The following is a 25634-nucleotide window of genomic DNA, read 5'->3' as shown; positions in this document are numbered from 1 at the left end:
GGTCGGCTACATGAATCAAACGACGCCATTGTGCTCTGTCATGTATCATGTCTACAGAGAGACCATTTACATGTAGATCTTGTTTGACCACCTCACGGATGGTCTTCTTAGGTCTTCCTCTGCCTTTCGCTCTTTGTCCATCTTCCATCTCATCCACCCTCCTGACTGGATGTTCTATCAGTCTTCTTCCCACATGTCCAAACCACCTGAGACGCGATTCAACCATCTTTTCCACAATGGGTGCTACTCCAACTCTCTCCCTTATATCTTCATTCCTTATTTTATCCAATCGCGTATGACCACTCATCCATCTCAACATCTTCATCTCTGCCACACTCAGCTTATAATAATAATAATAATAATAATAATAATAATAATAACTCAAACTCGTAATTTTTACTATCTGTTATTCTGTTATTTTATTAGTTGATTATTGATTTAAAAAAAATTAATTCTCTGTTAAAAGTCAAAACCCATATCAAAATACTATCACTCATAAAATCGCACAACACCCAATCACCATCGTTAGTTGTCCTATCCCTAATTTGTGTAAATTAAATCCCCTCATGTATCCCACCAATATGACAAATTTAAAGCAGTTTGACAATAAAGCCACTTTATACAAGTCGTCGAAGTTATGAAGGAAAATATCTCGAATCTCATATTCAAATTCACATAGAAGACTATTATGCGCCGCTATTATGGAATAATAATATGTATGTAAAATGAAAAATTAGTCCATATCTACTGCTATTTGCATCCAGCAGTATAACATATAAGTATGTTGGCTAAATAATATAAATTAATACAGATATCTCATGATTCTCTAATAATTATCAGTAACAACCTTTCATTTTTTCACCTTCGATTTTGTGTATTTATGATTTTATGTTGAGACCATTTTTTATTGTCAACTATTTGACTGATGAAATTCAAAAAAAAAATTTTCTGCAACTCTAATCAAACTGAAAATTCTTATCTAAAAATTAAACTGACATTTTTATGTGTAGATATTAACTAAAAAGGGATATAATTATCTGTATCCATTATTATATACATAAAAGTACGATGTCATTTTTAATTTTTCTTATCTTACGCATCTTATTTTAAATTAAATCAATTTATATAACAATTTAAAACAGATCGAATTTAGTTAGGATCTTATCTATACATATACTTTAAATTTGAATTAATAACACATTATTCGTTATGGACATTTAACATTTTTAATTATCATATAATTATTATATTCTTCATGCTAAGAAAAATATAATAATTAATATTCAATCTAGATTAAAATAATTATACTTTTATCAAATTAAAATAATAATCAAATAAGTTTTTAGGAAAGATTGAAATAATACTTATTAGTGTGCGATTTCATAAATTCAACACAAAACAAATAATGAATTACTCATATAAATTTTACTGACCAAAATTAACATCTAACAATACTTTTAGAATATCAAATAATATAAAGTAATATATTTACTAATAAAGAACCCAAGAGAACTAAAGTATGTTAGTGTTAATTAAGTGAATATCCTTAAAATCAGCAAGTTATTAGTTAGTTTGTTACTCTCTTTTTAATTAACTATGGCCACACTTCTTACGCCTCTCTTTGCTGTATAAATTGTAACTCTGCAAAACTCTAAACTACTTCCATTATTCATTTGAATTAATAACAAAAATCATTCTTAACTTTTAACATTGCTTTCAGTTTCAGTTCTCTCACATGGTATCAGAGCTTTGATTCTGATCCACGAAAAGTTTCACATCTTTCTCTGACCAACACTCCACTGTTCAAACTTCACAGCTTCAGTTAATAACAACAACAATGGTTTTAATTGTCAATTTTTCAGTAACAATAAAACTAGATGAAGACAACTTCAGGGCATAGAAACACCAAGCACTAGCGTTCATCAAAAGAAAGACAGCATCCGGAAGCTTCAGGCGAGAAAGAAAGTATGCCAATGCATCTTTACGAGTCGATCTAGCCTTTCTTTTGCAACTTGCATTGGAATTTTATCTCGAATATCATCTTGAAAAATGAATTGATTATCTTTCCAATTCTATTCCTTAATTGCATGAATCTTGTCTCTTTCGAGATGAGCCTGAGCTTATCTTGGTATAATCGTGTAATCCTTGAATCTTAGGAACTTGCTGTGAATGAAGTTGCTCTCCTTCGTAAACTGTATTCTTCTAAAATCCACTGAGACTTACCTGATTCGCTATGCCTTGTTCTCTCTATCAAGGTCTTGATTTAAATTTCTTTTTCAGATGTACCTTAGTTCCTCTTCTTATGTATTTCGTTATTTCTGTACAACTCTATTTGACCTCATACAAGACCTTTTTCTGATCTCTTGTGAACACCATTCATATTGCTAGTTCGTCTCTTGAAACTTAGCATCTTTTCAAAAATCAACTCGAGCTGGAATTTACGTCGCATACAACTTCTACATGCAACATTACGACGTTAGTTCCGTAGAGCAAGATTTGTGAACGTGAAAGATGGGACTTATAATAATGCGACATCAAGAGGAGTTTTGGAGCTTTAATTCTTATCAATCATATTGCCTGTGATTAAGTTGACTCACAAGGATGCACCATTCGTATGGATGCCCGACTGTGAAGAGAGTTTTCGAACTTAAAAGGAGAGATTGATTACAGCGCCAACATTAGTGTTCCTGAACCTAATGAACTTTTCGGAATTACTGTAATGCATTACTGAATGTCTTAGGACGTGCACAGAGGCAATATTGTAATATCGAGATGGAAGCCCTAAGCAGGAAGTCTTTGAACATTGTTTGGATGATGATTAAGAAAGAAAAATTATTAAGTAAGTTTGGAGTCTTAAGTGGGATGTTGAGAAAGTGGATGGAGATGTCAAACTGAACCTATTGCAAAATTGCAAGATATTGTAAGGTCGAGAATTTGGAGAGTGCATCCAGATGATAAGAAGCTACGAAGGATGTTGAAGTCTGTTGAACAAGAAAATTAAGAAAAAGATTGAAGGAGACAAAGAAGGAGTAGTTGGAGGTACACCGGAATGATTTGCATGCCGAATGTTGTAAGTAGAGGCGTAAACCGTGACTTGAAGGTCTCAAAACATATTTCGAATTCATCCTGAAGTTACTAAGATGCACCACGGATTAAAGTAGATGTTTTGGTGGGCTGGGGTCGAAGGTGGCGCAGCATCACTTGCAACCAAGTGTTTGATGTCTTAGAAGGTAAAGACAGAGCATTGGAAACTGTACGTTAAGAAGATAGTCAGGTTGTACAAAGTGTTAATCACTTCAGTGTTAGTGTGAACCCGGAGAATCAAGCATCTTAGGTCCCAAAACGATAGTCGAGGAGACAGAAAAGAGATCAAGCAAATTCGAGTTAAGATTCTCATCACAAAAAGCCGACAGAAGAGTTATGTGGACCTGAAGAAGAAACCTTTCAAACTTTAAGAAGGAAGTCATGTATTCGTAAAGGTTACTTCAGCATACTGGAACTAATGAATAATCAAGACTGAAGCCGAAGTGTAATGGGACCTAAGTGAAAAAAAAAGGACCGTTTCAGATTCTGAAGAGGATTGTGCCGGTGGCGTATTGGGTAACTCTACCCCTACATCTTTCAAACCGATTCGATGTATTTCACATCTCGCAGTTTCAAAAGTACGCTTCTGATGCCAATCACGTTTTAGAACTTGAACTAGTGCAACTGAGAGAGGATTTAACGCGTCAAGTAACTCCGGTTAAAATTGACAATAATAGTGTTAAGTGGCTACACGAAAAAGGAGTTTTGTTAGTAAAGATTGCTTGGAGTTGAGCTGGAACTGAGGAAGACACCTAGGAACTTAAGTCTGAAATAAGAGAAGACTACTCTTACTTATTTTCAAGTACCTGAATCTGAATTTTGGGAACAAAATTCTTAATTAGGCAGGTAGGATGTAAACTCCGAGAAATTAATAAATAATTAGTCAATAAATTAATTATTATTCAAAGAAATTAGGAAATTAAATTTTATAGTTTAGAAAAGTAGAAATATTAAAAAATACAAATTTTGACACTAATTTTAAAGATTTTGGCCCAAAACTGGGCCAACGGGCCGAACCGATTGGACCGGGTCCAAATTGGCCCAAGGCCCAACCTATATAAACTTCCCAACGCAGTGACTTTCAATTCGGAGCTCCGATTGACGAGATGTCAGTGACCACGTATTTGTCTCAGAATTCTCTTCAATTCTATTTGAACAAAGTGGTAAGAAATTTACATTTCTCACCTAGTTCTTCCTCTCCTCAATTTTGTGGGTTTTGAGTTTGGTATTGAGGAATTAAATGATTTTGATGATTTAGGTGAACTCTAGCAGTGGATAATCATTGGGTTTTGTCCAATTGATCCATGGGTAAGGTAAGAAACTATTAAACCTTTGTGAATCATTGAATTAGTGAACCCTATAATGATTATAGTGATATTGTGTGAATTAGATTGTGTTCTTGTTGATTTGGAGTTCAATTGGACGGTTTGGAATGAAATTTGAGTGATTAAACTTGAGGAATTAACGTTTGGAAGCTTGGAGCTTGTGAAAGAAGAGGTTTTTGAGGTGTTCCGAGCTTAGGGAGGAATTAGCCAAGGTATGATTTTGGCTTTTTGTAGTTAATGTTTAATCTCACGTGAAAACTTAGGCTAGAAGACCTTAAGATAGGAATGAACTGAACGAATTATTGATGGATTGTGTATATGGTATATGTTGAGTTTGGAAATTTTCAAATTATTATGATGATCAAACATTGTTAAAAATATTAATTAGAAATTATTAATTGATTTGAAGCTTTAGATTATTTGATTAATAACTTCTATTTTGTGTGCATTATTTTGATCAATGGGCATATATAACAAACAGCCCAATAAGTTGGGAAAATATTCAGCATGTGGTACAAAAATATTCAAGCATTATGGCTGAATTAATTTTGTGTTGATTGGGCTATGAAAACTGATACAAAGTCCAAAATAAAATTGTCCTGTCCCGATATTATCATAGATCCGAAATTGGAAGAAGAGAGAAAGCGAAGGTTGCATGCTTTCCACAGATACGTGCTCCCACTAAAGAATGGAACTCAAATTCAATTAACTTGGTTTAATTGATTGGTAATAGGAGAGAGAAATTTCAAAATTGATTTGATGGCTTTTATTACTCTCACACGTTATTAAGCATGGGATTTTGGAAAGTGGAAATTTAACTCATTTTAATTTCTTCCTTTACTTCCATTGAGAGCTTTTCTCTCTTCTCTCTCTTCTTTCTATGTTTCAGTCACTTCATCTGTCAGGAAGGAAGAAGATGCAAGCTATCAGAGGAAGAAGAACAGAAGCTAGAAACAAGCAAGAGGGCAAGGTGATGATGGTCCTTGCAAAAGAAAGATCTACAGTATGGCGTGGTTGAGATCTTTTTCACTAAAGGTAAGAAGTGGATAAGAAGTCTCAAGATCTCCATGCCCAAAAATGGTAGCAATCCAATTCGGTCAGAGAAGAAGATCCCTGTGGTATGGCTCGTTTTTATTTTTTGTTCATCCATCACAGAAGGTAGCTACTGTAGCTACATGGAGGAGAAAGCAAAAGTGGAGCAGATGGAGCTGTCAAGGATCAAGTGTTCATCAAGGGTCCGAAATCCTTCTTGGGAACCAAGTCAAGATGGAAGGCTCAGATTGATGAAGCTTGATGAGAAGGGATGAGAGAGAGGTAATTGCATGTTGGTTTCTGCTTTCGGTTCCCTCTCTCCTCTCTCTATCCGAACTGGTTTTGGTATTGAAGAAGAAGAAGTTAGCTCGGTTGAACCATTTCAACCTTGGAAGCTTCCCCTTCTATAATAAGGGTAAACGGCCAAGGATTGAGACAAGGAGAGTAAGCACAAAGTTCTCATAGCTACCTAAGCTAACAGAAGTTCTTCTCCTTCAATGTGTTCTATTTTGTATTTTCTTTAAGTTTTGTCTGTTTGAGTCACATGGTAAAAAAAAGGCAAATAGTGAGGTTTGTAAGAAAAAGCCAGTGAGTGAAAAAAGGTAGAGTGTACAAAATTAAAGAAAAAGCCATAGGTGTCTTAGAGGTCCTTTGTACATCTATGTGTTGTGTATCATGATTCTATGGGAATTCCCTTGCAAGTTAGGTTAGTACTTAGCAGTTGAAAACTTGGTAGGTAACCAAGTCAAGTTCAAGATTGGGGATAGATTCTGGACTTGTCCCGGATAGGAAGGGTAGTTCCTAGGGAGAATTTGTGTATATAATTGAGATGATTTTAGTGAAATTACATCATTGTTGTGATGGAGACTGGATGTAGGCTGCATTGCACTTAGCAGCTGAACCATGATACTTCTTGGTGTTATTTTCTCTCTCTCTTCTACTCCATTTCTGATTCTGTTGCATAGGAGACAAAATTAAAAAATATCTCCTGACTGGTTACGAGACAAAAAGAAAATGTCTCTTGACTAGTTACAAGACAAAAAGAAGAAAAATCTCCTGAAGCTATTTCAAAGGGCAGAAAGTAACTCTCAGCAAAAAGGGGCTAAGATTCAACCCCCTTCTCATAGCCACTGATAACCATCAGTATAAGATGTGTGGTTTAATTATTGTTAATGATTTCCTATTGGAGTTGGTTGGTTTTAGGAAAAGATTTAATATTGGTATTTGTTTGCTTTTGAAAATTTGATACTGAAAATTATTTGAATGACTGAGAGGTGTTTGGTTTTGTGGTTGGGACCCTTGAAGGATGGCAGAAGTTTAAGTTTTAGAGGAGATACTGTCAAAATTTCTATAAGAATTGGAGTTTTGATTGAAGTGTTATTTTTAAAAAGAAAAAGATTATTATGTGGCATATATGATATTTTGAGTGTTGACCGTGATTATGATCCGTTTATGTTACGATAAATTTATTAATCAAACTGGATAAAGTTTATGCTTTTGCTAAATATTGGCAAAGAAAAAAAAACAATATACTAATGAAACATTAATTTGAATAAAATTAAAATTTGAGAAAATTTCACTCTTCTCATGTGATATGTTAAAATGACACTCTCCTTCTCTCTATTTTATAAATGTACATTCTCATCTCTTCTAATTTTTAAAAAATCTCCTCTTTAATCTATTTTAAATTTTGAGAAAATTCCATTTTCTTTCCATGCGAGATGCTAAAATGACATTTTTCTCCCCTCTATTTTATAAATGTACATTGTCCCTTCTAACTTTTAAAAAACATCCTCTTTAGTCCATTTTAAACTTTTTGTGTTAACTAATGTTAATTTTATAAATTTTTTAAGAAAAAAAATTATTTTTTAAAAATATACCCATTAACAAAAATTTTATTTTTTATCATTAAATTTTGCTTACCAAAATATTCTTTAATAAATTATTTTTTTATTGATTAAATTATATCTTAAAAAATTTAATAATTATATTATTTTTTCTAAAATAACCTTCAATAATTTTTTAATTATTAAATTATAATTTTAACAAAATTTTCTTTAACAAAATTTTTTATGTTTTACTATTAATTTTTTGATATCTATATATATTATTTAAACATTAAATAAAAAATTTTAGTAAGATTATTTTTGAATATCAATATATGTTAATTGTTATACATATTAGCAGTAGTAAGATTTTTTATTTAATGTTAAAATAATATATATTGATATCAAAAAATTAATAGTAAATATAAAAATAATTGTTAACAAAAATTTTAGTAAAATCACAATTTAATAATTAAAAAAATTATTGAAGGGTAGGTATTTTAGAAAAAAATAATTTAATTATTATTTTTTTTAAAAAATATTTTTGTAAAAATATAATTTAATTAATAAAAAATAATTTATTAAAGCATATTTTAGTAAGTAAAATTTAATAATAAAAAATAAAATTTTTGTTAATGGTTCTTTTTAAAAAATAATTTTTTCTACAAAAATGAATAAAATTAATATTAATTAACAAAAAAAGTTTAAAATGGACAAAAGAGAGTTTTTTAAAAGTTAGAAGAAAAGGGAATATACATTTATAAAATAGAGGGGAGAGAAATGTCATTTTAGCATCTCGCAAAAAAAAAGTGAATTTTTTTCTTAAATTTTTTGTATTAACTAATATTAACTTTATTATTTAAAAAAAAAATAAATTTCTTTCCTCATTGTTCATTGTTCGTTGTGTTGCTGGAATTTGGGAACGAAACCTTTATATTAGACGATCTGATTATATCCTATATATCATCTATGATAACCACAACACTAAGCAACACCACGTGTCATCTCTTCATTGATTGGTCAATTTCTAGCCACCAATAGGTACAAGAAACATAGGTACGAGAGACGTGGCCATATATATATATATATATATATATATATATATATGGATTTTGAATATTATATTTGAGCTTAGAGTTTGACTCCATGGAATGTTATATTATTTAGCTTGGAGTTTGACTTTATTTATTTTGAGCTTGGGGAGTGCGCATAGAGGGATTGTCTAATGGTTAACTACCAGGACATGTTGGGTTGGCTATATTATCGATAGATGAAACTCATCAGTCATAGGACAGGCATACATCATATGCATTTGTTTGTTTTATTTGAGTGTGCATTGTTTTGGTTTGCTTAACAGTTTAACTCTGCTTATCTGCTACTTGTTCTACTTGCTGTAATTACTCCTCTATCTGTATTTTTCTTGCTTGAATTGTATGTGTATATTTTCTGAAGACCCCTCTTGGCAAAAGTGTGGAGGAGAGTTGTTCCACCGGTGATTTGGGACCTTTTATATATTAACTATATGGACACCTTTACCCTACTAAGAACCCCCGATTCTCATTCCATATATATTCTATTGTTTTTCAGATGCAGGTCGAGAGGCACCTCGCTGAGCGTCTGGAGTTTTCTGTGCAAGCAAAGTTTGGTTATTTTAGGATGTGGTATTTTGTATTTATGCTATGTATATATGTAAACAAATTCTCCTCTGTATATATTTTATGTTTTTCCCTCCTAGAGGTGACTTGGAGAAACAGGTGTTATTATGTAGTTTGAGTTTTATTTTTGGTTGTATATATATATATATATATATATATATATATATATATATATATATATATATATATATATATATATATATATATATATATATAATTGTATACTCTGACCGGCCTAAGCTTCACAGGTCGAGTTTGGAGCTTGATATCTATGTTTTTGAGATCTGCAATGCTCTAGAAGATTACTTTGCAGCAAGACTCAAGTCAAGGATAAGATCACTAAAAGTCCAGCTGAATACAATCAAGAAGCATGAATTAGCAGTTTCTAAATGCATTGGCAAGATGAATAAGGTAATTAACTCACTTTCAGCTCTTGGAGCTCCTCTCTCAAAAGAAGAATACTTCGAATGTGCTTTAGGAAAATTAGATGAAGAGTTTAGTGCATTTATCACCATGATTAATGGAAGAATGCATCACATGACAGTTAGCGAATTTGAGTCACAGCTCTTAGCACAAGAGGAAGTGAATGATAGGTGTAGAAAAGTAAATCTAACCATGGCTCATGCGAACCTAGTGCACAAAGAATTAGATGCAAGAAAAGAAGGTGGTGAATACACAACACCATGTTCCTATGAAAACTACACAAGAGACTCATACAGAGGATGATGTGGATTTTGAATACCACAAACTAACCGGCAAGTGCACTGGGTCGTACCAAGTAATAACTCAGGTGAGTGAGTGTCGATCCCACGAGATTTAATGGACTAAACAACAATAGTTAAATGATTAGGCTAGTTAGACAAATTGAAATGAGTGTTTTGAATTCCAAGTAGCATAAAACAGTAAGTCAGTGAGTTCAAGAAATCAAATAATGAATAATTGGTGAAAATAATATGAGAAAATAGTTAAGACTTTGAAGATGTTTAAATTTTTGGATTAACAATTTTTATCAACTACTTTAAATTATAACTCTGCAAAATCTTAAAATACTTTTCATTCATTTAAATCAATAACAAAATTCATTTATTCTTAACTTTCTCGCAATTCTTTCTTTCAACTCTGTTTTCAGTTTCAGTTCTCTCACAAAGTATATATCGTACCTAAAAAAAGAAAAGAGAAAAAGAAAGTAGGTATATATATAAAGAAAAAAAATGAAATTAAATAACGTTAAAGAAATAATGTGTGGCTAACTTAATTTATAACTAAGTCTATTCAAAAACCTTTAATCGGGTTTTTTCCTTTTTTTAGTGATGTGATCAACTTCCAAATTTTTACTCCTTTTCCTTTTTATTCTATATTTTCTTCTTAGTATTTTCTTTCTTCTCTTCTCTTATTCTTCTTATATAATTTTTTTATTTCTCTTTTTTTCTTTTTTTTTTAAATTGGATCAAACATCAATCTAAAAATTTTGGATATTTTTTCCTAATTCTTACGACAAGAAATTATCAGAATAATGACCGACTTAGCGATCGATTTGGGTGGTCGCTAAAACCATGGTCGCTAATAAGAAAATAGCGACCAACTTCGGTCGCTAAACTTTAGGGACCGATTTTAGCGACCGATTTGTTAACAAGGCCACCAAACCTCACCAAAAAGTATTGATCACTAAATTGTGACCAAATTTTTCGTGGCTAAATGGTCGCTGAGTAAATCGGTCGCTAATTTGCGACCAGTGTTTCGGTCTTCAATTCGTGACCGTTATTTTGGTCTCTAAATCAGTCGCTAATTTGTGACCAACATTTTAGTCTCTAATTTGATCGCTAAGTGTGGACCTATATTTTAGTAACCAAGCATTTTAGTCTATCATAATTTTTTAATTATTATTTTTACTAAATTTTTACATTTATGCCATCAAATATTGAAAAACCATCAATATAAAACCTACACTTTAACACATAAAAATAAATAATACTTAAACAATAACCAAAATATCATAAATCGAAACAATAACCAAAAGAAGAGACATAAATCGAAACAAGGGAATGAAGCATGAATATTATTATTTGAATTTGGACTATAGTTATAGGAACACCCCCTGTCCCCCATGGGGCAAGAAATAACAAGAGGGACTAACTGTCCAAACCTGCTTCTACATCAAACTTCGAACACTGCATTCCCACTCACTCATACAATACATCAACATGCATGTTCATGTTCATCCTCTCTTAACTTGTTACAGTGGGAAATGACCAGTCAAATGAATATAATCCAAGGTACAACGCAAACCATACTTATTAACTGCTTCAATTGCAGACCTAAACCCACCTCCATATGCTGGTGACGAATCATTGGCTATCTGGTTCATGAAAAACTCTCCTAACTTGTTCTCAACTTGAGACCTTGCTCCTTTCTTTGATGATGATGATGTGGAGTAGGAAGAAGATGAAGATGCTGATGATGTTGATGGCATGTATCTAACTAGCATCATTTAAAGTCTATTAACATATTTATATACTAATACTAATTGAGGCCAGACATTTGTATTTAAAAAAAATATAATAATAAAATCAGCTATAGTATTAGTAGATAAGTATCCATTATTGTAATAACTAATAAGCATCTAAGCATATGTATACATATAAAATTTTAAATAAATAAGAGTTGTAAAAAACAGAGAATCAAATGCACTCAAAAAACAGAGTTGCAACAATTTCAACTTTCAATTTACTTTCAAATTCTGATTAGCACCTTCATAGCTTATAAATTTCACTCTTTTTAACAAAAAGAGGAAATTGGTATTTAATTTTTAATAAAAGTTGAGTGACCAGAAATTTTTATAACATCAACTTATAAAAATAGTATAAATTTAAGGCAATTTAATTAACTTTGCGTGTAGAAGATATCAAGCAATTATCACAAGAAGCTTATAAATAACACATGCAATGTACTAACAGTTTTATATTTAATGTATGTTATATATTTAATGTCCAGACTCCAGAGGCAAGATCATTTACGTTAATAGCAGCAAAATATTAAAGAGAAGGCGGAAAAATAAAGAAGGTAAAAAACCTCATTATTATCCAAATCAAAGGAACAAAATAAACTATTCTTCCCGCTAGGGAGACAATGGACTATTTGTACAATATATACAATGGCTATTGAGTTATGAAATGAACATCCCCTATACTATTTAGAATAACCATCCGAGTACAAAGGAATTAGTTTAATTTTTGGGTTCACCAAGGATCGAACTCTTGACCTTTCGGATCTAGCACTTTAATACCATATCATGATACCACTCATCCCAAAAGCTTCAGCTGATGGAAAAAATGTAACACTAATAATTATATCTCTAATACTCCATAAACCTCCCTTGTACATATTGTATAAATATTTCATTGGCTCCTCATACTTTCCCATTATTCTCAGACTGACCACAAATGTACACTATTCTACGGAAAAAAATGGTTATCCAAAACATTAAATTAATGAAAGTTTCTGGCAGTTCTACTACAGAGCTCAGACAACAAATCATACATACACAATTTGCCAACAACAATTCACTCTTTGATTAAAAGAATTGCAGAAACAGAATGATAAATAAAGTGGCTTATTCCAACAAATATGAAGCCTTTTTTCTGCTACAATTATAATTGGGAAGTTCCTTCTTTTACAGACTACCGTTATCGTAATAAATAATGATGCCAATAAAAACTTTACCACTAATAATCAGCAGCTAGCTCACATGACCAAATTGTTACTATATGCATGGTATGTGCATTTTTTTTGCAACATTAAAATTAATATTTGGTTATTGAAGGCTTTTATTTAAATTATTATCGGTAAAAGAGAACTGCAATTTGAAATAAATTATCTATTCCCGTTCCCATGGCTGTGGAATACGCCATATCAAGAACCCTGTAAGCTTATCTTCTCCTAATTTTTTTTAGGATTTAACTAACTTGTTAATTGTATATATACGGGTGTCTTTAATTTAATTAGTACTACTGTATACCCCATCTAATGAATTGGATTCTTATTAGCCATGAATCCACATGAAGATATGAAGCAGCAATTTATTAAAACTTCTCAATATCAAAAATTCAAAATCAAATAAAAAAGGAAAATTTCAAGAATATACTATCACAGTATAAAGCCATGATTGACATAGTTCTGATGATTGCAATGCAGAAACAATTAAATATATTTTTAAGAAAACCATGCAGTAGGAGAAAGCCTAACCCGAGACAGAGAGATTGGCCAGCCCTGCATAAGAACATGAATAAGTAAATAGTTATTTGTGTTAATAATCATAACATAGTCACAGGGGAAGAAATGAGACATTCATAAAAATATGTAAAACTGACGGTTACTTCAATAAATAAACCCTCCGATCTTTATTGTATAAGCACCAAGAAATTACATTGTAAACCGTAATTAAAAGGAAACAACAAAAGTCATTTCCAGTTTTGATACCAATGATATTTATATTCAAAATTAAACAACGATTATTTCTAAAGGAAAATAAAGCAGCAAGATCAGGCAAAACCATGGCCAGATTTTACAGGGTCTAAAACTCCTTCATTTAAATCTTGCTTTATCCCAAAACCTTTCAACCTCTCCTTGAGCAATATTGTATTGTTAATTCTTCCGCGGTATAGGTTCTGTAATCAAGAAACAACCAATATATAATAATGAATTGTAGTAGCAACGCATTGTAAGTTGTAACAATTCAACATATTGAACTTCTAAAAACCCAATTGCAATCATAGAAAAATATTATTGCATTTCTGTCTCCACCTTTTGGTAGAGACTCAAACAAAAATATATATTTCATTAACCTTAATCTGACATAGTAAACTCATATAGTAGTTAATATTCTTAGAAATTGTCTAAGCTGTGTGAAAGTGAACAAGGAAGGGGAAACATCATCTTTATGTTTTGCCATATCCCTTTCCCAATTCAAGCGGCTACTAAAAATAGTTTTACTTCTTACTATAAAAAAACGGCAGAAAGAAAGCAGTTTCAATAAAGTGAAATTTTAGCTCAATTCACCTGGAAGGAAACTTGCATTTATCATTACCTGAAAAATCAAAATCCATGAACGCATAAGTCTTCACTCATATTTTTTTCCCTTAAATTTCGGCATTAATTTAATTTAATCTTATCTTACTCTAAGCAAATTAAAAACAAAATAAGCTGAATTCACACGAACGAATCTATAACGAATAGAACCAAATCTACCTTGCATGAAGTTCTGACCCAAAAGAGTAAGATAAAAATAGGATAAAAAAAAATAAATGAGGGGTTTTATTTACTGACTAGGGTTCAAAGAAGTAATAGCAGCAGTGTTACTGAAACTGCAGCTATCATCAGTCAAGCCATGTTTCAGGAAGTAATCGTTGAAAGCCATTAAAATGAAGAAATCAGATCATAGAACAAAAAAAATAAAAAACAGAGAACAAAAAAAAACCTGAAAACATATCTGATTTGAGAGAAAGAGCATTTTTATTTACCTCTTTGAAAGAGCCTGAGCCTCTTCCTCTATGAGCTAACTTCAATGCAAATGACGAAAAGCGATAATTAGAAAAATAATTCGAAAAGTCAGAGAGAGAGAGAGAGAATGTGTGAACCTGGCCGGAGCGGGTGGAGGAGGCGGGAGGTGAGACAGCGGTTTCCGTGGGAGGAAGTAGACGGTGAGGAGACCTCAGGAGATGGCGCTGAGACCGGAGAAGACGATGCCGACAGGACCTCAGGAGACGGCGGCGAGACGCGCGCAGAAGACAGTGGTGAAAAAGACGACGACGCGCGCAAAAGATTGGAGGAGATGAGAATGGTGTGGGTGAGTTAGGGTTGGTGAGGGTAATTTAGATAACATCTTTTTTTTTTATATTTAGCGACTATTTTTGTGACTGATTAATTTATAACATCGGTTGCTAATTTAAAAATTAGCAATTGATTTAGTGACTATAATTTTAGCGATTGAATTAGTAACCAACCACGTTATTTTATTTATCTATAAATTCGTTGCAAAATCGGTCGCTAAATAAAAAAAGAGCACCCATTTTGTGACCAAGAGTTCCAATAACATTCTTTTTTTTGTTTTGGTTGCTGATTCGGTCGCTAAATTAAAAAATAGCGACTGTTTATATCCTAGTTATATAAAATTAGTCGGTCACTAATTTGGTTGCTATTAGTGACCAATTATTTTAGTTACTAAAATCAATCGCTAAATTATCAATTAGTAACTGATTCAGCGACCATTAATTTAGCGACTGAATTAGCAACCAAACAGTTGTCCATCTTATTTCACTATTAGATGCAAAATCGGTCGCTAAAATAAAAATAGCGATTGCTTTTGTGACCAACAATTTCAAAGGCATTATTTCTGTTTTGGTTGCTAAATCGGTCGCTAAATAAAAAAATAGTGTCCGATTTTAGTGACCGATTTTATTTTGGTTGTATTTAAAACTTATCGGTCGTTAATTCAGTTGCAATTAGTGACCGAATTTATTAGTCGCTAAAATCGGTCGCTGAATTTAATTTAGCGACCGATTTAGTGAGCAATATTGATTTGGTTCTAAAAATTCTATATCAGTCGCTAAATCGGTCGCTATTTCGATACTTTCTTGTAGTGTCTTCTCAAAACTAAAAATTATTACTGAATTAATTATCATAAATTTTGAAAGAATGAGTATAAAAATCTTTTATAACTTCTGAAGTCTCATTCAAAAATGTTATCTAATGTGTATGAACCATCTCAAATATGTAAGAACATAATATAAACTAAAATATGAATTAAAAATCTTATATGAAAACTCTTTACAACTTCTTGTCTTTTAGAGATTTATTAAGGTCTTGTATTTATATGCATAGAAACATTAAAGATCTTTTTAAAACTCATCCTATTTCATTGTGTGACTAGTTTCCTGGTTTGGGTATTACTTATGCTTCCTTTTTGTTGAAAGTGTTAAACTTCGTCCAGAGCACAGTGGAGAAAAGCTTTTCAAACAGTTAGCTTGTTAATTTCTTTATTCCTTCAATCTCTTTGATCAAAGCTTTACTACAATCACGATAATTGTATAGCTCGGATTTATTATTGAGAGCTAATAAATATATTATCAACTAATCATTAATTTCACAAATATTTAAATGATACATCACATTCATTCAACTAGCACGCATAAGACATTAAGTCCAAAATAAAAAAATAATAAACACTTAGTTCATTAGAATGCTGATAAAAAGTAAAAGAAAATCTCTAATATTATATTATCTATATATATATATATATTTATTTATTTATTTATTTGTGCGTGAATTATTAATATTGTTAATAATTTTATAGTCAAAATAATTATTTAGACTAAATTATAAAAAAAACTTGTTAATATTATAATTTTTATTTATAATATATAATAAATTTATAAATTTAATAAAAAAGCTTATTTTATTAATCTATTATTTAAATAATATATATAATAATAAAAACAAATTATTTAATACATACATTATAATTGAATTTTAGTCATGCTACTGTTTTCAACATATCTACTCATCAACCTTTACGCTTTTGACAAAATTTAATAATTCAGCTGTTGACTATTCAATTTATGCCATCACAAGGTACAGTTCTTTAAATAGTTTGAGGTCTATATTAGATTGCAACACGAGATTTTTTCTTTGTCCCTTTCGTCTTGCTTTCCGAGAATATCGCTTCTGTTGCATTCTTTTTTCTTTCAGTTCCAACTGATTATGCTGATTTAACCAAGAACACTGGCTTTTGGGCTTCTAGGGTCATCATTTCCTTCTCCCATCACCACCGGTATCTCTTCTTTCATCTTTCTTATTATTGTTTTTATCATTATTTTGTTTTCATTTAATTTCTTGAATTGTTGTGTTTAATTATTTCTTCGTCTATATATCCAGATTTATTCTTACTCTTGTAATTTTACCAACCATTATTGTTATATCTTATACTTATTACTGCAAGCCTCTTTCATTTTGTTTAATTTTATCAAACAAAACTGTTATAATTTTTGAAAAGTACAAATTTTATCAAATTATAATTAAGTAACTTTAAAAATAAATTAATTAATTAATTTAGGAAACTAAGAATAAAAGTTAGAAAAATTAGATTATAGAGAGTAATTTATTTGCCAATAGAGTTGCTGCCTTAGAAGCCAGATCATTGGTGTATGTAACTAATAGTCAAACTATAGAGCAATTAGGCTTAAATTGAAGTTAGAATTAAACATTATATATAAAGCTAAAAGTTTAACTTGTGAGGATGAGATTTCGAGGCTTTGTATAATTACGTAAGGATATAATAATTTCACGGAAAGGATTGGCTTCTGTCAAATGATGATAAGACAATGATGATTCGCTAGAATTAATTAGAAAACTAGAAAAGAGTGAAAAATTAATATTTTGAATTGATAGAGTGGTTAATTCATTCGTCTACTTAAATAAGTGTTGGAAAATACGAATTTCTTTTTATATATCTAATAATTTATTGATTAGTAACTGATGGTTTCAGTGGCTAAGAGAAGGGGGGTTGAATCTTAGCCCCCTTTTTTGTTTGCTAACACTTGCTGGATTTATAGGAGACTTTTCTGTTTTTAGCTCGTCCCTAGCCACGAGACTTTTTCATTTTGTCTCGTCACTTGGCACGAGACATTTTTGGATTTTGCTCCTGTGCAGTAGAAACGGAAATGGAGTAGGAGAGAAGGAAGATTACACCCAGATATATCCTGGTTCAGCTGCTAAGTGCAATGCAGCCTACATCCAGTCTCCATCACAACAATGATGGAATTTCACTATAATCAACTTTGATTACATACACCAATTCTCCCTAAGAACTACCCTTCCTATCTGGGACAAGTCCAGAATTCTAAACCCAATCCTGAACTTGACTTGGTCACTGCTAAGCTTTCAACTGTAAAGTGCTAACCCAACTTACAAGGGGATTCCCACAGAATCATGAAACACAACACAGATGTACAAAGGAACTCTAAGACATCTATGGCTTTTTCTTTTAATTTTGCACTCTCTGCATTTTTCCGCTCTATGGCTTTTTTCATACAAACCTCACTATTTGCCTTTTTCCATGAGACTCAAGACATGACAAAATTAAACAGAAAAATACAAAACAGAATACTTTGAAGGAGAAGAACATATGTTAGCTCAGGTAGCTCTGAGAACCCTGTGCCTTGCACTCTCACACTGTCTCCTTGCTCCAAACAGTGGCTGTTTTCTCTTTTTAAAGAAGAGGGAAGCCTCCACACTTGAAGCCAATACCCAAACCAACTTCTTCCTCCTTCAAGAAACAGAACCGGTTCAGCCACATAGAGAGAGAAGAGATAACCATGCAAAATCCAACATGCAATTACCTTTAGTCCTTTCTTGATCATCACTCTTCATCAATCCGAGTGCTCCATCCTTGGCTTCCTCTCCAAGATGAATTTCTGGCCCTTGATGCTTCATGATGATGATGACTTCATCTGCTTCAATCTCTGCCTCAACCATCACTTCGCCACTCTAGCTACTTCCTGTTGTGGTTGAGCAGAATCAAAGACAAGCCATGCTTCAAGAATCTCCCTTGCTGGCCGAATCTTCTTCCTTCTTTTTGAGTATGAAGGATCCGAGATTACCTCACCAAATCTTACCACATTAGGTGATAATCTCAGCCACAGCATACTTTTTTTTTTCTTTTTCGTGCCATCAACTCGATTGTTTTTAGGCTTGCTTTCCCTTCCTTTCGATAGCTCCAAGTAGCTTCCATGGCTTCCTGGTTAATGACCGAAGAGAAGAGAGAAAGGGATGAGAGAGAAGAGAGAGGATGAAGAAAAGCAATAAAGTGTGGTTGAATAAATTAATTAAAATGGGTTGCTTTTACTTTCCTTTGATTGAGTAACGTGTAGCATTGATGATCACCATCATGTCAATCACACTTTCTCTCTCATAGTTCCCATGCATTTATTAACTCCACTTCATAGAGATTTGAATTCCTTCACATGGTATGAGTGGAGTCTGTTGGGAGTGTGCAGCATAATTAAAGAAATGGGTTTTATTTGTTAAAAGGATAAAGCAATATTGTGTGCCCCATCTCCTTTTGATTTCGGTCCAAGCAAGTTGGTCATTTACCAACAATAAATTTGGGCTTGCACATTTAAATTTGGCCCAACATTATAATGATCAATTCAGCCATACATCATTGAATATTTTTGAATCAATGCTGAATTGATTTAACCAATTGGGCTTAAGTAACAATTTCTAGCCCAAATATGATTTCAGCCAACATTATCACAAAGTCTTAATACCAAGGTTGAATATTTTTGATACAATTGAGTTTGATATATTTTTCTTTTCTTTTCGGCCCAGTAACAATCCTGCATCACAAAATTATTAATTAACGTATGTTAAATAAAAATCAAATTAATAATTTTGTAATTAATTATTTCAATAATGTTTGTTCATCATCAAAAATTAAATTAGAGTTTTCCAAAATCATCAATCTCCCCCTTGATGACAAACATTATTAAAATTGAAATGAAAAGAAATTTAAAAATTGTGTAAAGAATACTCCCTTTGAATTTTGAATTTCTCCCCCTTTCTAATTGTCACATGGCTCCCCCTTGATGTATGCTTATTTTACCAAGGGAAGCATTAACATGTAACAATTTTGAAATCAAACTTGAAGTAACAATGTTATTCAACATATTAATTTTGAAATGTTGAATGCTTTATTTATGAGCAGATTTGAATGATATCCAAAACTCATTTGTTATCAGTAATCTGATTTTCTGCTCAATCTCACAAAATAGTCAACCAAAATATCTTTGAAAAATAAGTTGCTATTCAATCTGTTTTAAAAACATTTTCCAATCAACAAATCAGAGCAACACAGTTATGGTAGAAAAACATGGCACGATCATTTTAATCACATCAACTTTCAAAAATTTTATTTCCATATTAATGCTTAAAAGAACTGCCAAAAAAATAATGTATTCAGTAAGCATGTTTACCAAGATGAATCAGAAGTATGTTCCTAATCAAAAACTTATTCATCAATATAAATCAATTGCTTCCAAACATGCATATTAACAACCAGCAGCCATATTGGAAAAATAAATGTATCACAAGCATTATATCAATAAAATCAGCAATCAGCAAATCATAATTTATAACATGGATAATCATAAATCCACATAGATTTTATTTTTTGTTCCCTGTTTTCATGATTTCAATTTTCAGCACTATTTCTCAATTTCAATTTTCAGCACCATTTCTCCCCCTTTTGGCATCAAGGGGCACTGCAAAATAAATGAAAACAACATACAAGAAGCAGAATATTTGTTTTTCACCAAAACACAATGGTCCAGTAAGCACACATGCATTTGAGCAAATGACAATCGAAGTTCAACTCGAAATTAATCCACTAACACAAAGTGCTCAAAACAGAGCCAGATCAGAGCATAAAATAGAGCAAAACAGGTCTGCAAAACAGTGCAACATAATAGTTTCAATTCAGCCTCCTTCTTTTTTTTTTTCATCAAGGAGCGACCCTGCAAAAAAAATGAGGAAAAAATAATGCAGTCCATACTAATTCAAGACAAGTGAAAATAGTTCCTAAGGGATGAGAAAAGGATAAAGATTTGATTTGACAACTTCCAAAAAAAATGAGGAACGGGTCAGAGTGATGTCAAAGAGATTTGGTGGGGCCCAAAATAATTAACTTCAGTTCAGTCTCCCCCTGTATCATGGCCCGTTCAACACATCCTGAAATTTGTCTCCTGCTTTCCTACGAGACAAAACCAAACAGAATCAAAAAGTTCACAAATTTTCAACAGAACTTAATTCTATCATTCCCAAACTGTTTCTTAAGGTGCAGAATCTGTCTTTACATAAGGGCTTAGTGAAAATATCCACAAGTTGATCTTCAGATTTTACAAATTGAATATCAATAGTTCTCTTTTGCACATGTTCTCTAATGAAATGATATTTAATTTCAATGTGCTTTGTTCTTGAGTGCAAAACAGGATTTTTTGAACTATTTATTGCACTCATGTTATCACAAAATAAGGGTATACTATTGATCTTTAATTTGTAATCTTCCAATTGAGTTTTTAACCAAATTAATTGCAAACAACAAGCAGATGTGGATATATATTCAGCTTCAGCTGTGGATAGAGCCACTGTGGCTTGTTTCTTGCTTGACCACATGTTGAGTGAACTTCCAAGGAAGCAACACATGCCGGAGGTGCTCCTTCTATCCACTCTATCTCCCGCATAATCTGCATCACAAAACCCTACTGCACAAAAATCATCAGATTTTGGATACCATAAGCCATAATCACATGTTCCCTTAATATATCTAATGATGCGTTTAACGGCCGATAAATGGGATTCTTTTGGGTGAGATTAAAATCTTGAACATGCACCCACACTTTGAACAATATCCGGTCTAGAGGATGTAAGATACATTAATGAACCAATCATTCCCCTATAACGTGTCTCATCCACATTTTGGCCATCATCATCCTTTTCAAGTTTAGTGTTAGGATGCATTGGTGTTCCCATTGGTTTGGAATTCTCTAAGCCAAATTTCTTTATCAATTCTTTTGCATACTTGCCTTGGTGAATAAAAATACCACTAGGAGTTTGCTTAATTTTGGAGGCCAAGAAAGAAAGTTAGCTCTCCCATTAAACTCATTTCAAACTCACTAGTCATGAGTTTTCCAAACTCTTCACACAAGGACTCATTGGCTGATCCAAACACAATATCATCCACATAAACTTGAACAAGAAGGATGTCATCATTAGAAACTTTAATGAACAAAGTAGTGTCGATGGTTCCCCTTTGAAAATGATTTTCTAATAGGAAGGCACTAAGCCTTTCACACCAAGCTCTTGGAGCTTGCCTAAGGCTATAAAGAGCCTTTGAAAGTTTGAAAACATGATTTGGAAAATCTTTATGTTCAAAACCGGGGGGTTGGGCCACATACACTTCTCTATCAATAAAGCCATTAAGGAAAGCACATTTAACATCCATTTGAAACATTTTGAAACCCTTATGGGCAGCATAGGCAAGAAGCAACCTAATTGCTTCCATTCTAGCTACCGGAGCAAAAGACTCATCAAAATATATTCCCTCTTCTTGATCGTAACCTTGGGCCACTAATCTAGCCTTGTTACGAACAACTTGTCCATCCTCACCAAGTTTATTTTTGAATACCCACTTAGTACCCGTTACCTTCTTACCATCCGGATGAGGTACTAATGTCCAAACCTCATTCTTGTCAAATTGAGCAAGCTCCTCTTGCATGGCCTTGACCCATGATGGATCTTCAAGATATTGTTTGATATTGTTGGGCTCCATTTGTGACAAGAGAGCAAAGTTGCTAGGTTCGGTTTGCCTTTTGGTGGAGGATCTTGTTGTTATTCCTTGAGAGGGATCACCAATGATGAAGTCATGAGGATAACCCCTCATAGACTTCCATTCCCTAGGCTTTCGGACAGGTGTAGAGCTTTGATGAACTTCTGGTGGTCTCACTGTTTCAGTTGCTCGTGCCTGCTCAGGAGACAAAATGGAAATGTCTCCTCCAATCTGACGAGACAAAACTGGGCTGACAGATTCTTCATTTTGCACAGATTTGGGAATTTCTTTACTTGTTCCATGTTCTTCACAATCTGAATCATTATCCTTTACAGTACTGGGAATTAAGTTAGAATCACAAAAAGCAACATGTATGGATTCCTCTATGGTTCTATATTCTTTGAGATAAACTCTATAGGCCTTGCTTGTGGTGGAATATCCAACAAACATTCCTTCATAGGATTTTTGGATCAAATTTTCCAAGGTTTTCCTTATTATTAAGAACAAAGCATTTGCATCCAAAAACATGAAAGTACTTAACATTTGGAGAGGTTCCTTTCCATAGCTCATAAGGAGTTTTCTTTAACCCTTTTCTAATGATTGTTCTATTCAAAATATAACATGCTGTGTTCACAGCTTCAGCCCATAAAAATTTAGGAATTTCATTCTCACATAGCATGGCCCTAGTCATTTCTTGAAGGCTTCGATTCCTTCTTTCAACCACCCCATTTTGTTGGGGGGTTCTAGGGCATGAAAAATTATGAGAAATTCCTAAGTCATCACAGAATTTTTCAAAGTCTTGATTTTCAAATTCTCTTCTGTGATCACTTCTCAAATGGGCAATTTTCAAATCCTTTTTCATTTTGAATTTTCTTGCAAATGGTGGAGAAAGCATAAAATGCATCATTCTTATGAGCAAGGAAAAGTACCCAACCAAATCTTGAGTAATCATCTACCACCACAAGACCATAGTGTTTACCTCCTAAACTTTGAGTTCTAGTAGGACCAAAAAGATCAATATGTAACATCTCCAATGGCCTTTTGGTTGAGATTCCATCTTTTGATTTAAAAGAGGATTTTACTTGTTTGCACAATTGGCAAGCATCATAAGTAAGATCCTTATCAAACTTGATGTTTGGAATTCCTCTAACCAAATTCTTTTTAACTAGCTTAGAAATTTGGTACATGCTAGCATGACCCAACTTTCTATGCCAAAGCCATTTTTCAAATTCAAGAAAGGTAAAGCATGTTACATTTTGTTTCTTTAAATCCTCAAGAGTTAATCCATACACATTGTTGCATCTTTTAGCTTCAAAAAGAACATCCCCAGTTTTCTCACAAACAACTAAGCAAACAAACTTCTTAAAAATAACTTCAAAACTCAAATCACATAATTGACTAACACTAAGTAAATTATGTTTCAAGCCATGTACAAGAAGGACATCATTTATACAAGATGAGAGATTTTTACCCACTTTCCCAACAGCCACTATTTTTTCTTTTGCATCATCACCGAAAGTGACAAGTCCTCCATCATATTCATCAAGCTTTATGAAGAAGGTTGTCTTTCCGGTCATATGCCTAGAGCATCCGCTATCCATGTACCACTTATTTTCTTTCTTCTTGGATGCTAGGCATACCTACAAAATAAACTCAAGTGACCTTAGGTATCCAAATTTCCTTGGATCCTTTCACGTTAAACCATCTCCTATATCCCAAATCATTGTAATAAAAAACAACTTTGTAAACTTTATCACCTATCATTCTTTCACCAAAGAAACATTGAATTGAAAAATGACCACTTCGGTTACACAATCTACAAAACCTTGGAGTTGCTATTTTGTTAAAGTAGGTGGGATCTTGAAACCTTGTGTCATTGGATGAAGAAGGTTTATCTTTAAAAGAGAGTTTCTTATCAGATTTATAAAATCCCAATCCAGCTTTATCAAAAAGTGGTTTTTGACTAGCCAAGATTTGATTTAGATTTTCAGAACTGAGAGTAAATTTGGCTAAGTCATTTTCAAGATTTTTAACCTTCTCCAGCAACTCTTCATTTTCCTTAAAACAGTTTACATACGCAACTATCGAGTGATCACTTTCACAGCTTCTAAGTTGAGCTTTCAACTGCTTATTTTCTTCCACAAGATCACAAGCAGTTTCAGCCTCTCTTAGTTTTTCTTTGAGAAAATCATTTTCACCTTTAAGTATGAAATTTTGTTGTTCAAGATCTTTATTATCAGTCAAAAAACATCTTATTTTTTCAGAGAGGTGATCTATCATAAGATGAAGATCTTCAGTGTCAAGATTTTGAAAGAATACCTGATCTACATCATTTGCCATGAGACAAGGCTGTGACTTAGTCTCAGATTCTTCATCATCATCATCTGAGTCATTTTCCAAATCTTTCAATGAAGCCATCAGTCCCTTCTTCTTTCCCTTTTTTGGCTTTTCCTCCTTCTTTAACTTGGGACAATCAGATTTAAAATGCCCCATTTCCTTGCAATTGTAACAGATTAGTTTGCTAAGGTCCTTCTTCATCCTCCTTGAGCTGCTGCCTTTGCCTTTGAGTTTCATCATTTTCCTGAATTTTTTTGCAAACAACACAAACTCATTTTCCGAAGAATTATCACTGGATTCATCATCCAGAGGGTTAGTCACAGAAGAAAAAGCAATTCCTTTCTTTTTTGAATCTTTTTTCAAATAGGAGTTTTCAAAAGTAAGAAGATTTCCTCTCAAATCATCAAGTGTCATGGATTCTAAGCTACTACTCTCAGAAATAATTAAAACTTTTGTTTCCCACTCTTTTGTAAGACATCTCAACACTCTTCTCACTAGCACGAATTCTGAATGTGTAATTCCAAGAGCATCCAAGCCAACAATGATGGAGTTGAACCGTTCAAACAGTTCATCAATGGACTCTCCTTCCTTCATTGCGAACATTTCATATTCTCTGTTCAACATGTCTGTCCAAGTTTTCTTTACAATGGTGGTTCCTTCATGAGTGATTTGTAGCTTGTCCCAGATTTCCTTTGCTGTTGTGCATCGTGATACTCGTCGGTATTCCTCAAAGCTGATAGCACAGTTGAGCAGGTTTACTGCCTTGGCATTTAACTCTACCTTCTTCCTATCTTCCTCGGTCAATCTTGCTTCTGGTTTGAGAGAGACTACTCCTTCAGCACTTGTGGTAGTTGAAAATTGAGGCCCTTCAAGGATAATCTTCCAAAGTTTGTAATCCACTGCTTGTACAAATATCTTCATCCTCTCCTTCCAATAGGTATAATTTTTCCCATTGAAAAGAGGAGGTCTGTTGCTTGATTGACCTTCAGTCAGATTG

At 32.7% G+C, this 25634-nt stretch overlaps 1 long non-coding RNA gene across 1 annotated transcript in view; it reads left to right on the top strand.

Moving 5' to 3' along the window:
* The first annotated feature begins 16592 nt into the window (after nucleotides 1-16592).
* LOC130944398 (uncharacterized) overlaps nucleotides 16593-25634 on the top strand; it is a 37287-nt gene continuing 28245 nt past the window's right edge. The window contains exon 1 of the long non-coding RNA XR_009072039.1: nucleotides 16593-16747. This is a non-coding gene — a long non-coding RNA (uncharacterized LOC130944398). The remainder of the gene's footprint in view (nucleotides 16748-25634) is intronic.

The sequence above is a fragment of the Arachis stenosperma genome, chromosome 8 (genome assembly GCF_014773155.1).
Source record: "Arachis stenosperma cultivar V10309 chromosome 8, arast.V10309.gnm1.PFL2, whole genome shotgun sequence".
Classification (NCBI taxonomy): domain Eukaryota; kingdom Viridiplantae; phylum Streptophyta; class Magnoliopsida; order Fabales; family Fabaceae; genus Arachis; species Arachis stenosperma.
Note: the sequence above shows the minus strand (reverse complement) of the source record. Positions and strands in the feature narration are given on the sequence as shown.